The sequence below is a fragment of the Canis aureus genome, chromosome 18 (genome assembly GCF_053574225.1).
Source record: "Canis aureus isolate CA01 chromosome 18, VMU_Caureus_v.1.0, whole genome shotgun sequence".
Classification (NCBI taxonomy): Eukaryota; Metazoa; Chordata; class Mammalia; order Carnivora; family Canidae; genus Canis; species Canis aureus.
This window is the reverse complement of record NC_135628.1, coordinates 47,626,025-47,641,640: the sequence shown is the minus strand read 5'-3', so window position 1 is coordinate 47,641,640 and position 15,616 is coordinate 47,626,025. Positions and strand designations below refer to the sequence as shown.

Here is a 15,616-nt window from a genome sequence, read left to right as displayed (position 1 = left end):
CTACTCTCCAGCTTTTCCTCCTCAGCCGGTTTGTGTCCTCGTTGGCTTCTCAGAACTTTCACCAGCATGACCTGTTGGCATACCTGTTCTGGAAGCATGAAATACGTACATGCATATCTCTCATGGACAGCTTTTACTTTTTGGAGGAGAAATTAGGAGAGAAAATCTTTTCTGGATATTATGGATTGAATTGTATCCTCCCCACTCGCTCCAAATTTCTGTGTTGATATCTTAACAGCCCTGACTCCAGCACCTCTGAATGGGACCTTACATGCAAATACCATTGTTGGCAGTTAAGATCAGGTCACACTGCCCCATGAGGATGAGCTCCTAATCCAACATGACTGATGATCTTATAAAAAAAACACCATGTGAAGAGACAGAGACACACAGAGAGAAGAATACTGCCTACACAGAAGGTGTGGATCAGATTCTGCCTTGGAGCCCTCAGGAGGAACCTGCAGGTCTCAGACTTCTAGACTCCAGAACTGAGTGCATTGTCCATTGTTTAAGCCATCAAGTTCGTAGTACTTTGTAACAGCTGCCCAGCAAACTAATACAGACTTGAGTATTGGTCAATGAGGTACTGTTACCTTAGATACCTAAAAATGTGGAGATGGCTTCAGAACTGGGTAATGGGTAGAGACTGGAAGGGTTTGCAGTGCTTGGTAGAGAAAGCCTTGGTTGCCTTGAGGAAACCATCAGTAGAAATAGGAACATTAAAAGCATTTCTGGTGGAGGCTCAGATAGATGTGGGAAACATGTTTTTGGAAACTGATGGAAAGGTGATCCACTTTATAAAGTGGCAGAGAATTCAGCTGACTTGTGTTCTTCTATTGGGTGGAAGGTAGAACTCCATGGAAAGAACTTGGATATTTAATTGAGGAACTTTCTAAGCAGAGTGTTGAATCCATGGCCTGTTTTCTCCTTGCTGCTTCTTGTAAAATGCAAGGGGAAAAAAGTAAACTGAAAAAGGAATCTTTAAGCATAAAGGAAAGAGAACTTGAAGATTTGGAAAATTGTTGGCCTGTCTATATTGCAACAAATGAGAAAGTGCTCTAGAGGGAACACCAAGAGATTAGACATAGGACCTTGTGGACCTCATCATCCATCTCTGCAGACACTCTGCAAGTGTGGACTGAAGAGGGGCAGAGACTGCAAGAAATGAAGGGAGGGTGGGGATCCCTGGGTAGCTCAGAGGTTTGGCGCCTGCCTTTGGCCCAGGGCGCGACCCAGGAGTCACGGGATCAAGACCCGCATTGGGGTCCCAGCATGGAGCCTGCTTCTCCCTCTGCCTGTGTCTCTGCCTCTCTCTCTCTCTCTCTCTCAGTGTGTCTATCATAAATAAATAAATAAATAAATCTTTTTAAAAAAAGGAAGGGAGGCTTTTGGATTTCTGGGATGTTCTAGGCAAGAAACTGGACAATACAGCTATTTCACAGTGAACATGTGTTATTCTTCTTTAAGAAAAGGGAACTACCCCTGAAACTAATAATATACTAGATGCTAACTAAATTGAATTTAAATTAAAAAGTTTTAAAAGAAAAGAAATAAAGGAATAAAAAGGAGAGGGAAAGAATGTTCTTGCAGAGACCAGCTCCCCTGTAGTTCCAGAGGGCAGGGCCACATCCTGGTTCCAGGAGGCTATTGCCAACCCAGTGCACCTGGAGGACAGCATCCATCCAAAGAAAATTATTCTCAAGTCTCACAATCTAATGCACTTTGCTGTGCTAGGTTTCCAACTTGCTTGGGATCCATGACACTTTTTTCCATTTCTTCTTCTTTTTTTTTTTAAGTTTTTATTTTAATTCCAGACAGTTTCAGGTGTGTAATATAGTGATTCAACACTTCCATACATCACGCAGTGCTCATCAAAACCAGGACACTCCTAATTTCCATCACCTATATCACTCATCCCTCCCACCCCTCTGTCTCTGGTAACTGATCCAGCAATTGCACTTCTCACTCTTTACCCAAAGAATATAAGAACACCAATTCAAAGGGATACACACATTCTTATGTTTATAGCAGCATTATTTACAATAGCTAAGATATGGAACCAGCCCAAGTCCCCATTGATTGATGAATGGGTAAGGAAGATGTAATATTTATATATATATATAAATATATAATATTCAGCCATAAAAAGAATGAAATCTTGCCTCATTTTTCCTTTTCAATTTTTCCATTTAAAAAATTATTTAAAATTTGTTTTGTATTAACAAATTGTTAAAATTTTTAATTGTTGAAATTCCAAATATATTCAAAAGTAGAGAGAATAATATAATGAAGCTCCATGTATCCATCACCTAGCTTTTGAAATGATCAACACATGGCCTATCTTACAGGTTTGTTTTGTTTTGTTTTTTAAAGCGTGGGAGGAAGGGAGTGGGAAAAGCAGAGGAAGAGAGAGAATATTGACCAGGCTCCATACCCAGCGCCCAGCATGGAGTATAGAGCCTGAATAGGGCTGGATGCAGGGCTCAATCTCACAACCCCAAGGTCAGGACCTGAGCCAAAATCAAGAGTTGGATGCTTAACTGAGCCACCTAGGTACCCCCAATCTTACAGTTTTTTAAACACAATACTTTGTTCAAAAGAGACAGCCCTCATTGTATTGTGTGTGAACGAGTGTGTATGGCTGTGTCTGTTTGGCCGGAGAGGGGTATGGTGCCTAAAGCACTGAATTTCAAGATGCTACTTCCTTTCAAAGAGAATAATGAGCATTTGTATATGGATAATAGGGGAGCAAAGTAAAATTTCTCTCCAGTTGAGGGAGCTTGCTATAGAATGCTAGGTGAGACAGAGAACATGGCCAGAATTCCCCAAATACAAATTGAAACACAGGCACAGATATTGGTAAATACTCGTAAATGTAATCCCCCAAATTCTCCCTTTTGGAATGGGATTGTCTGTCCTATGCCTGCTTCATCTTCAAATTTTTTTAAAGATTTTATTTATTCATGAGAGAGAAAGAGAGGCAGAGACACAGGCAGAGGGAGAAGCGGTCTCCATGCGGGGAGCCCGGCGAGAGACTCGATCCCAGGACTCTGGGATCACGCCCTGGGCCGAAGGCAGGTACTAAACCACTGAGCCACCCGGGGATCCCCATTATCTTCAAATTTTGCAAGCAGACAACTTGTTTGGTTTTATAGATTCCCAGACAGAGAAGAATGTTTCCTAGGACAGCTCATACCCTGGATATCATCCATACCTGATTTAGAAGAAACTTTGACTTAAAGTTGATGCTGAAATGGATTAAGACTTGAGAACATGGGGATGGAGTGACTGTATTTTGCATGTGAGAAGGACAGGAGTTTTGGGAACCAAGGGACAAACTGTTACAAATTGATATCTTAACCCTCCAGCACTTCCAAATGTGACTTTATTTGCAAATAGGGTCATTGCCGATGCAGTGAATTAAGGTCAGATCATAGTGGAGAAGAGTGGGTCTCTAGTCTCATGTAACTAGAATCCTTATAAAAGAACACCATGTAAAGAGACAGATATACACACCAGGAGAATGCCATCTGAACATGAAGGCAAAAACTAAAATGAAGTATCTACAAACCAAGAAACACCAAAGATTTCCAGAAAATCCCAAGAAGCTAGGAGACAAGCATGGAACAGATTCTCCTGCACTTCCCTGTGATGGAAAACAAAACAAAACAAAACAAAAAAACAAAACCTTGCTGAAAGCTTGGATCTTGGACTTCTAGAGATGGAAGACCATACATTTCTATTGCTTAAACTCCCATTTCTGGTACTTTGTGACAGCAGCCCTAGCAAAGAAATACATTTATTTTTTATTTTTTTACTTTTTTTTTAAAGAAATACATTTAAATAGCCATACACTGTTTTATTCCTATGAAGTTAAGAACCCCATTATCATATTTATGGGTTCTTTCCTCCTCTGTCTCAGGGCCCACTAGAATAATATGAGCCACAACCACCATAACAAGTTGCCTACGTGGATCACTCAGAGAGGGTGTGGACTGGTGGTCACTGTTGCAAAGACTCCATTTAATGTTTGGTCCTATGAAGTGTCCTTTTGGGTTGGTCAAAAAGTACGGGGTAAGGAGAATTGGGTTGGTACATCCCAATGCTTTAGATGATAAGTGTGCTTGTTTCTCTTTAGGAGGCCTGTGGCCAGGAACAACCTGTAACATTGAACAGTGGACATTATTAACTCTCCAAGCAACATGCTCCGTGCCAGGTGACCCTGGTGACCCTGGTGATGAAACTGAACCTGGTCAGTAGACTTGAACTCTCTCTTTTTTTTTTAATTTATTTATGATAGTCACACAGAGAGAGCCAGAGGGAGAAAGCAGGCTCCATGCACCGGGAGCCCGATGTGGGATCACACCCTGGGCCAAAGGCAGGCGCCAAACCGCTGCACCACCCAGGGATCCCTGGACTCTCCTTTTAAGGCGGACCTGAACAACAGCCCCTCCGAGGGGGCCGGCTAGCATGCAGTACTCCAAGTGTGCCAGAAGGTGTCGCTTCCACAACCAGCATTTGCAGGAGTTTAGAACAGAATCCAGGTCTTTAAATCCACAACAAAGCGTTTTTCCAAGATGGTAGCTGCCCGGGAGACCTTAGCTTCATCTGGTCCCAGGAACTCGGCTAGACAGCTGTCAAATCATTCTGAAAACCTGTGAACTCAACCCAAGATCTAGAAAAGAATTGCTACAATTCTAAAATAGAAAACAACCACTTCCTGCAAGATAGAAGGTGCAGAGCAGTGAATCCAAGGTGATCTATGGGAAGATACAACACAAGGAGAGGGAGGCCCCCCCCCCCCCCCCCAGCCAGTTACTAGAAAGTGACAGAGCAGCAGAGCAAAATCCGAACTGTCAGAGCAGCTCCCCTGAGGATGGCCCTGCCTGAAAGGCGCTCAAGTGGCGAAGCAGGTCAGAATCCTGGTGGGACAGCGTGGTCTCAGGATCTCTGGGGTCACAGGAAGACTGGGGGTGCCTGAGTGCTGCAGAGTTCCCAGGCACCCACCCAGGGAAGCCGCCTGCCATCAGCGAGCCCATAGCTGGGCTTTCAGCTTGGGCTTGCCATAAAGCATGAACCACGGCACCTTCTGGCAACTGCTCTCCAAAGCAGGGGCCCAGCAAGTGGCAGAACCACAGCGATACCTCCCGACCTGCCCCCAGGAGGAGGGGCACAGGTGCACGGCACGGGGTCCCCACGATTTACTGAATGGAACCAGGGTCACGTGCCTAAGACATAACCCCTCAGTCACAGCCTAGGCGAGCACAGAGGGTAGACGGAACCCAGGGAGACAGGACGGACTGACTGCTTTTCCCTGAGGGAGCACTGAGCAGTGGGGCCCTGAGCTTTAGGCTCCAGGGCTGGAGACTGGGAGGCCCCCGGGCTCACTCTCATCCTCTAAAGCAGTGCAGGAAGCTTTCAGGGAACAAAAGCCACAGAGAGCAATTCTGTGTGGCCCCTGGCAAGGGCGGTGCAGTTCTGCCCTGGGCAAAGATAACCTGAGAATCAGGGCAATAGGCCCCTCTCCCAGAAGACAGCAAGAACTCTGAACTAAGACCAAGTCTGGGGATCATTGACAACTGCAAAACTCCAGTGCTAGGGAAAACAGTACACAGAGTTCTCAGATTTTTCCCTGTAATTCTTTACCTTTTACATTTTAATTTTTGGTCTCTCTTTCCTTTTAAACTAAATTCTTATGTTTATCAACTCCTTTTTTTTTAGGGGGGGTCTTTTGTAACTTTCATTTTTACGGTTACATTCTATCATTTCATATTTCATTTTATTTTTGGAGACATACGGTTTTCTTTCTTTATAATTTTGGGATGTAGTTCCTTCTAACAAACAGACCAAAATACACCCAAAATCTAGTGTATGGTGCTGTTCTCTTCATCTATCTAAATGCTGTCTTTTTTTTTTCTAATTTTCATTTTTACAGTTACGTTCTATCCTTTCATTGTTTTTAATTTTATTTTCATACATCGATAAGTCTTTCTTTTTTTTACAATGTTGGGATCTAGTTTTCTAACAGAACAAAATACACACAGGATCCAGTGTGTTCCTCTTTCTGCTCACCGGTCTGATTACATTCTCTTTTTTAAAAATCTTAATTATTATTATTATTTTTTGCTTTTTTTCTTTTTTTTGGTTTCGAGTCTCTTCTGATTTGTTTACTGTATATTTCTCCAAGGTCATTGTTGCCATTTTAATACTTTGCTCTCTCGTTGATCTATTCTTCTCTAGACAGAATGACAAGATGGAAAACCCATCTCAAAAAAGAGAACAAGAGGCAGTACTGACTGCCAGGGACCTAATCAGTGTGGATATAAATGTCAGAACTAGAGTTCAGAATAACAATTATGAAGATACTAAGTTGGGCTTGAAAACAGCAGAGAGGACGTGAGAGAATCCCTTTTTGGAGAAATAAAAGAACTACAATCTCATCAAGTCAAAAATCAAAAAGACTATTAATGAGATGCAATCAAATGGAGGCTCTAACTGTTAGGATAAATGAAGAAGAACAGAGAATCAGTGATATAAAGGACAAAATGATGGAGAATAAAGAACCTGAGAAAAAGAGAGAGAAACAACTACTGGATCACAAGGGGAGAATCTGAGAGATAACCTTGACCATAAAGCAAAAGCACATTAGAATAATTGGGGTCTCAGAAGAAGAGGAAAGAGATGAGGGGCAGAAGGTATATTGGAGCAAATTAAATCAGAGAACTTCCCTAATATGGGGAAGGAAGCAGGTGTTCAAGTCCAGGAGGCACAGAGAAACCCCCGCAAATCATTAAAACTAGGTCAGCACCTTGACGTTTAATAGTGAAGCTTGCAAATCTCAGAGCCAAAAAGAAAATCCTGAAAGCAGCTCAGGACAAGTCTATAATCTACGTAGAAACATTAGACTGGCCGCAGACCTATCCCCAGACACCTGGCAGGCCAGAAAGGACTGTCATGATATATTCAGGGTGCTAAATGAGAAAAATATGCAGCCAAGAATACTTTGTCTAGCAGGGTTGTCATTCAAAATAGAAGGAGAGAGAAAGGGCTTCCAGGACCAACAGAATCTAAGAGAGTTTGTGATCATGATACTAGCCCTGCAAGACACATTAAAGGGGATCCCTTAAGTGATCCCAAGAGAGCCCAAACCAACACAGATTAGAAAGGAACAGAGACAACCCACAGAAACAGTGACTTTACAGGCAATCCAATTCTCTAAATTTCTCCTTTCGATTGTTACTCTGAATGTAAGTGGGCTCAATGCCCCAGTCAAAAGACACAGCGTATCAGATTAGATTAACAAGCAAGACCCATCAATATGCTGTCTGTAAGAGACTCATTTTAGACCCAAAAACACCTCTGGGTGGAAAATGAGGGCATGGCAAACCATTTGTTATGCTAATGGGCATCAAAAGAACACTGGGGTGGCAGTCCTTATATCAGACAGATTAGATTTTAAACCAAAGACAGTAATAAGAGATCATACTTAAAGGTCTATCCAGCAAGAAGATCTAACAATTGTAAATATGTATGCCCCTAACATGGGAGCAGCCAATTAAATAAACCAACTAAAAACAAAACTCAACACATCGACAATAATACAGCAATAGTAGGAGACCTTAACACCCCACTCACTGCAATAGTAGACTTAACACCCCACTCTTCATCTAAGCAGAAGATCAACAAGGAAATAAGGGCTTTGAATGATGCACTGGACCAGATGGACCTCACAGATATATTCAGAGCATTCCATCCAAAAGCAACAGAATACACGTTTTTCACAAGTGCACATGGAACATTCTCGAGAACAGATCACATACTGGGTCACAAATCAGGTCTCAACTGGTACCAAAAGACTAGGCTCATTCCCTGCATGTTTTCAGACCACAATGCTTTGAAACTGGAACTCAATCACAATAGGAAATTTGGAAAGAACTCAAATACATGGAGGCTAAAGAGCATCCTACCAATGAATGAATGGGTCAACCAGGAAATTAAAGAAAAATTTTAAAAATTCATGGAAACAAATGAAAATGAAAACAGAACTCTTCCAAACTCTTGGGATGCAGCGAAGGCAGTCCTCAGAGGGGAGTCTATAGCAATACAAGCCTTTCTCAAGAAACAAGAAAGATCACAATACACAACCTAACCTTACACCTAAAGGAGCTGGAGAAAGAACGGCAATTAAACCCAGCAGGAGAAAAGAATTACTAACAATTAGAGCAGAAATCAATGAAACAGAAACAAAAGAACAGTAGAACAGATCAATGAATAGGAGCTGGTTCTTTCAAAGAATTAGTAAGATTGACAAACCCCTGACCAGACTTATCAAAAAGAAAAAAGACCCAAATAAATAAAATCATGAATCAAAGAAGAGAGATCACAACCAATACCAAATAAATACAATTATAAGAATGTATTATGAGCATTATGTTGTATGTATGCCAACAAAGTAGACAATACGGAAGAAATGGATGCATTCCTGCAAATTATAAACTACCAAAACTGAAACAGGAAGAAATATACAGTTGACCTTTGAGCAATGTAGGGATTTGGGGCACTGACCCCCTGCACAGTTGAAAATCCACATATATAACTTTTGACTCCTCCAAAACGTAATTATTAATAATAGCCTATAGTCGACTGGAAGCCTTACTGATAATATAAAGCCATAACATGTATTTTGTATATGTTTTAATATACTGCATTCTTCATAATAAAGTAAGCTAGAGAAAAGAAAATGTTACTAATCAGTCAAGAGAAAGTACATTTATAGTGCTGTAATATATTTACTATACTATACTATATTTATTGGCAAAAGCTGCATATATGTGGACTTATTCATGCATTTCAAGCCCCATGATATTCAAGGGCCAACTGTGTGTATATATACACACAAATGCCACCCGCTTGTCTTGCCTGCCCAATACTTCTCCCAATCTGAACCCTCCCAACCTGGGGATCACTTTGGGCTTCATCCCTCCTCCTACCCGCATGCCTCACCCAGGAACAAACACCACTGCCAGGCCAGCTGCTATTTCCATTTACCTGTCTAGATTATTGCATAGAAATCATCCAGAGATCTTGTAAGGGCACCGGGTGGCTTGGTTTGGTAAACATCTGCCTTTGGCTTAGGTCATGATTCCAGGGTCCTGAGATTGAGTCCTGCATTGGGCTCCCTGCTCAGTGGAGAGTCTGTTTCTTCCTCTTCTGCCTCTTACCTGGCTTGTGTGAGTGTACTCTCTCTGTCTTGCTCTCTTAAATAAGCAAATAAAATCTTAAAAAGAAAAGAAAAGAAATCATTAGCATATCTTGTGAAAATGCAGATTCTAATTCAGTAATTCTGGGATTGGGCCTGAGAACCTAAAAAGCTCCCAGGTACTAGAGCTACTGGTTTCTGGACTAAACTGGGTAGCAAGGGTCTAGATCAGCATTTCTAATAAGGATTCCCTGACACTTTTTAAACATACATAAACTGAAGAGGTTATTTCTAAATCCTTCCTCAAAACATATTGTTATGAATTTGCGGAAGTGTTATGTTAGTATCAGTAATTATCTTTGAACACTGTCCTTTTCGTGGCTCTCTTATGATTAAAACTTTTAAACTTCTTATATAAGAGGGTGAATCTAGTTTCATTCTTTTTACACTCTTAATACAATGTTCAAAGTTTATTTCCTGATTTGGCTTAGAGTTAGGTACCCTCCTCCTGAAGTTCTTGGCAGAACAGAACATGCTTCATCTTGTACTTTAATTGCCAAGGAGTTGCAATAGCTGCAGAACTTGCTAAAGAGTAAATGGCAATTGCTTTGCTCACTGAATTAAAAATCCAAATAATCAGACCCTATTCATTCATCCTGGGTCCCATTAGAGACACAGATCCTATTCTGCAGGTGGGGCACTTTGGAAACTGGTGGACAGTTTTAGAAAAGAAGCCCCTAACATGAGTTATGGCACACAAGATTAATTAGGAAAGAATGGAGGAGGGGCGGTGAGGCGGGTAGGGACTGTTTCTACTCAGGCATCCTCATGAGAAGTAGGGACAATAAATGCAGAGAGGGGCTCATTTCCATCCTTGACCTTCCTGTGTTTTCTATTGAAATTGGAATAGTTGTGAGGAGCAACAGCCACCATCTCCAAGTTTAGTTTCCTGGCACTTGGGGAGGGAGAGAGCTGTGTATCACAAATTTTGGGCAAACCAATTAGTCGGGAATTTTGGCTCTGACCAAGGGCCTCCAGCAAGGTACTTGCCTCCTTGAGAAAACAGTATTTTCTGCCTAAGGCTGTTGATTACACAAGGTGATGCATGTAGGAGGTTCACAAAGATTGCACAGGATAGCTGCTCTTTATGTTATTGTTAAAACTATCAAGGATTAATGAATGGGAGCAAGTTTTCATGTTAGTGTTCATACTATCAAGCCCTATGGGATATGTCTCAGCAGCCAGCTAGCCCAGTTAAGGGGTCTGGAATTTAACTCGTTCTTCCTACCTTATCAGGAAATTTGGGTAGAGGTGGTGCGCCAGGTGTTGAAACTTGGTAGAGCTTGGGCTATTTATAAGATATGATTTATAGGATATCACATAGCACAGTGATATGTCTGGAAGACAACTGTTATGCCAGGCAGGTCTCAGCAAGTTCACCAAACAAAATGAAGAAACACAAAGTCAAATACAGAGCTGGTTCTCCCACGCAGAGACCTGTGCTAGAGGGAGAAGCAGCTAGCCCCCACCTCAGGTCTGCAGTTTCTGCCATCTATCATTTCCCTCTCACTTTCTTGCCATTGCCCTTGGTTATTGAAACTGAAGGGGTAATTCAAATCTACCCCTTGAATCAAATCCAGGTTCAAATCATGTCTCTTGCCATCTTTTTCAGGCAGCTGACTTTGGGGAAACTGTGTCTCTGAGCTTCATTCTATTTCATCACCTGTGAAACTGTCATCATTTACCTATACTTCAACTTGGTTGGTAACTAAAATTGACAGAGTAGCAAATAGAAATACAGGATACTCAGTTCAATCTGAATTTCAGATAAACAGTAAGTTATTTTTACTATAAATTATACCCAGTTAAATTTGATGCTTTATAATATAATATGTCCCAAATATTGCATGATACACTTATATGAAAAAAAATTTGTTGTTCACCTAAAATTCAGATTTAACTAGGAATACTGTATCTTACCTGGCAACTCTATTTGTGACATTGAAATGTGTGAGATTATTTACCACGAAGAAGGTAATAAACTGGCCATTTATGTATTCCCAAAGAACTCTGTACATAGTTATATCAGGTCCTCAAGGACAGTGAAAGAGAAAGAGAGAAGTAAAGGGGGGGGATGATAGAAACATAATTTAGAGGAAGTAGTATGAGATCTGGCTTTGAAGTGCAAGAAGTTCATCAGGCTTAGAATCCAGCAGAGTGTAAGGCACAGGGGTGGTTAATGAGTGAAAGCAGTTAAGAACCACTGTGAAGCTTGAATATTATCTTGGAATCACTGGAAGAACCACTCATCATCTTTTCCAGGACAGTGATTTGATCAGATTTGGGTTTTAAACAGATAGCTCTGGGAATGGTGGAGGCGGTTGGACAGAGATGGTGGTGAGGGGGGAAGGCAGTGGATGGGGCATATAACAAGGGAAGAGTCTGCACCAAGTTCATGGCAGTGAATGGTGAGGAATGGATAGATTCAAGAGACATTGCAGATGTTGAATGACAGGAATTTGTGAGAGGAGTCGCAATTCACAGTCGCAATTTGACCGTGAAGATGGAGAGAGGAGTCGCAAGTCCACCAAAATAGTGCTTAAGTGAAAATTTTAAAGGGAGAGGGATTACACAGGAGAAAGTGGCATCATAGAAGTCAAGGTGGCAAGATTGGAGGGAAAATGGTGAACAGTGTTGTCACTGGCATCTGATCCCCTAAACTCAGGAAATTCCAGTAGAACCTTCTAAGCTAATCTTAGCTTTTAGGAACAGAACTCCTAGAACCTTCTACCTAAAAGTCAATCGTACTTTAAGAAACTAACTGACATGAACTGCTGGAAGAGAAAAAGAAAGTTTTGAGGAAGACACCTGCACAAATGAATCAGAAAGTGTCTCAGCCTCACTACAATATTAAAATTCCCCTCTGAATATTCATCCCAAGCTCTAATAAAATGAGTCTTCTTTCCCTTGCTTGAGGAGTCACAACTTTGGAAATGGTTCCCCATGATCTCCTTATTCATACAAATAAAGATGACCTTGTGTGTGACAACTCTACATGGTGTAGTCTCTGTCTATAAAGCACCAAGAAGGGGACCCACTGTGGCCAGCCAGCAGTGTCTCCTTCAAAGATGAAGGAAGATGAGGGTAGAGAAGGGAAAGAGGTCATTGAGTTTCACTAACCTGGGTACATATGATAGAGGTTCTGGAGAGGCACTTGCATGGATAATTGTAGAAACACCATGGAGTACATGGGAGGTGAGCAGGAGAGAAATGGAAGGTAGTCTGTGCTTTCCCAAGATTTACAGGTGAAAAGAGAAATCAATTCAGGGGAACACATGATCCACAGAGGATGTTTGGTTTGTGTTTTAGTATGTGCAGGAAATGAGTGATTTTTATAAATGAGGCAAAAAAAAATCCAGAGATTAAAGATAAGGGAGACTGAGCACATAAGCTATTTGAATAAGTTCTCTGAGCAGAAGGGAGATAGTAACAAGGGTGAAAACTGCTAAAGGACACTTCCTTCCTCTATAGTAAAGAGTTGAGGGAATTCAAGGCTTGATGATCTCCATTTTTCCTGGGAATTATAGATAAACTGAGGGGAAGGGGAGAAGTCAGCAGGCTGTAAGCCTTGTCATGCCAACAAAAAAGATTTAGTGGAAGAGAGAGCAAAAGTGGTATCAGCATCAGCAAGAGGCTGTAGCAGGAAAGGGAATTTATGACAAAGATATGTTTTACTTACCAGAAAATATACATCACATACAATTTACCTTCTTAACTTGAAAATTTTAAAGGAATATTTCAGGGTGGTAAATACTGGATTGTGACCTACTGTGTGGGTTCCTGAAATTGAAGTGAACATACTTAAAGGTGAGGTAAAGAATTGTGAAGCTCAATGAGGGAGAGAATTTTTGAAGGAAGGTTGTAAACAGTGAATTGAATGAGGCACAAGACAGAGCCAAGACTAGTCTAGAGATGGGGATGTGGGAATGAGCAGACTCCACCTGATACTAAGCAGAGAAATCTTTATCAAGGGACAAACTTTAGGTCTTCAGTTACAGTGAAGAGATGGCAGCATTTTAGGAAAGAGCTAAATTTCTAGGGAGATCTCTTAGAAATTAGATCTTTGTGGTTTGAGAACATAAAAGGAAGATAAAAAGAATCAGTGGGAGGAGGCAAGGAAATGGGTAGAACTCAAGTGGGTAGACATGAGCCTATGTAAGAAATTAACCAGATAGTAGGTGTTCTGAGCTGGAACTATGGTGGAGAGATGGGGATGGCAGCTAGAGAGCTTGACTTTAATGGGCCTAACTAGGCTCAAGGTCCATCTGGTATCTAATTACTCTTGTCTCTGAAAACTCTCTATCTTACCTCTAGGCAGACCTGTAAGCTCACTGGGAGCCAGGGACATAATATGTGTAGATTGTGCTGTAGATTATTAGTTCTTTGGTGGCTTTGGGATTTTATTGAGACTTTGGTAGTTCTCATTTAGTATATTTAAACTTACCTCAACCAACTTCTTGATTTTCATGAGAAGAGGCGGGATTAAGACAGTCACGGACACTAAGAAAATAATTTTTTTCCTCAGGTGTTTTTTTTTTAATTACTTTTTCCCCTGAAAATAAAAGAAACACCTCAGTAGAAAGTCTAAAAATTTTAAAGAGATAATGCAAACAAAGAAACAAACAAAACCTTTCTAAATCTACCATTCCAGATTAACCACCTCCAACATTTTGGCTTATTTCCATCCCTTTGCTTCTTCCCTCCTTTATGTAGAATCATAATACAGATATACACTTGGCTTTTATTGCTTGGTATTTTTATAGTAATCTAGTAGGACAGTTTAAAAGGCTTATTTAATAAATTGGATCTATTTTTCTAGATTTGTTCTAGAGTTTGTTCTAACTTTCTTCTAGAATCTGAACCTGGTGGAGAATGACTTCTTGAATCTTCTTCCAAATGCCTTATAGACTTGAAACGCCTTATTACCTAAAATAGGACTTTATGGAAGTTCTACATTGTATGAGGCATCTCATTCATATACTTCTCATTCTGGAGTCTAGAGACGTTGATTGTAGATGACAGTGGTATTTGTACTGTACTGATGCATTCTTTAATTGTGTAAACTTTTAAGATTTTTAAATAAGATTTCGATGAGAAAAATAGATACATAGAAAACCACCTTTTTTGGCAGAAAGGTTAAATTTAAATAATATATATTCAGGCTGTAAATCCACTAGATTCATATTGGCAAATTAAAATAAACTTATGATATGGGATTCAAGTGAATTTACTATTTGGAATTCTAAAAATTAAGAAATTTATAACTTTTGCAGATATATCAAAGGAAGTATTGACAAGTTTCCTTATAACTCTGGGCCAAAAATGATAGAAAAATATGGAATCTAATATACTTTTTAATGAAAAAATTTTCATGATTTAAAACTTTTATATTAATACAATGAAAGGAAATTTAAAAGAAAATTAAGGCAGTTTTGAAGCCAGTCAAAACCCAGCATTGCTGAAACACCCCTGAGCTGCGCCTAGAGGGTAGCCCAGGCCGCCAAAGTAGTTACTGGCAAAAACAGAGCCTCTTAAGCTCTTCAAGGCCTGAGCATGGTTGGTCGACTCACCTCAGATTACCCTTCTCTGGACTGAAAAAGAACCATTTGGTTAAAAAGTTTTGAAAGGTGAAAGACCAACCGTGTTAAAGAATTTTGTTTGTCACAGGGCTCCATTTTATAGAGTATAGTGAGCATAAGATATTAGGCAAGAGAAGCCACATAATGACTTACTAATTAAAAAAGGTGTGGAATCTTGCTCACTGGTAGAGATTTCAAAGAACAATTCCATTTAAGGAATAAAGAACAATGCATTTATCATACTACATCATTTTTCAAAGACTACTTTAATCCATCAGACTAAAATTATAAGTTCCAACTCAAAAGCTCCCTCCCCAACTAAAATGAGGGTTTTAAAATTAAAACTTTTATTTTGAGATATGTAGATTTCTATCCACTGGAAAGAAATGATGCAGAATGATCCCATGTCTACTTACCCAGTTTTCCCTAATGAGAAGATATTACAAAAAATAATGTACAATATTACAAGCAGGATTTTGACGTAAATATAGTCAAGATAAAGAACATTTCCATCACTCCAAGGATTTCTCAGATTACCCTTTCATAGCTACCCCTAGTTCCCTCTCACTACCTCCTCCTCCTCATTTAACCCCTGGCAGCCACTAATCTGTTCTCTGTTTTCGTCCTTTCTAGAATGTTATATATACAAAAGCATATGTTAATAACCCTTGTGGGACAGGCTTTATGACAATCAGCACCATCCAGACACCATCCAGAGTTTAACTCTTCATCCATTGAAGGACATCTGAGTTGTTTCTAGTTTTGGCTCTTATGAATA

At 40.3% G+C, this 15,616-nt stretch overlaps 1 long non-coding RNA gene across 1 annotated transcript; it reads left to right on the top strand.

The window, feature by feature from the left end:
• The first annotated feature begins 293 nt into the window (after positions 1 to 293).
• LOC144288985 (uncharacterized) lies at positions 294 to 12,223 on the top strand. The gene is made up of 3 exons (XR_013357042.1): positions 294 to 583; positions 4,139 to 4,252; positions 6,241 to 12,223. It is a non-coding gene; the product is annotated as an uncharacterized LOC144288985 (long non-coding RNA).
• Positions 12,224 to 15,616: the final 3,393 nt, after the last annotated feature.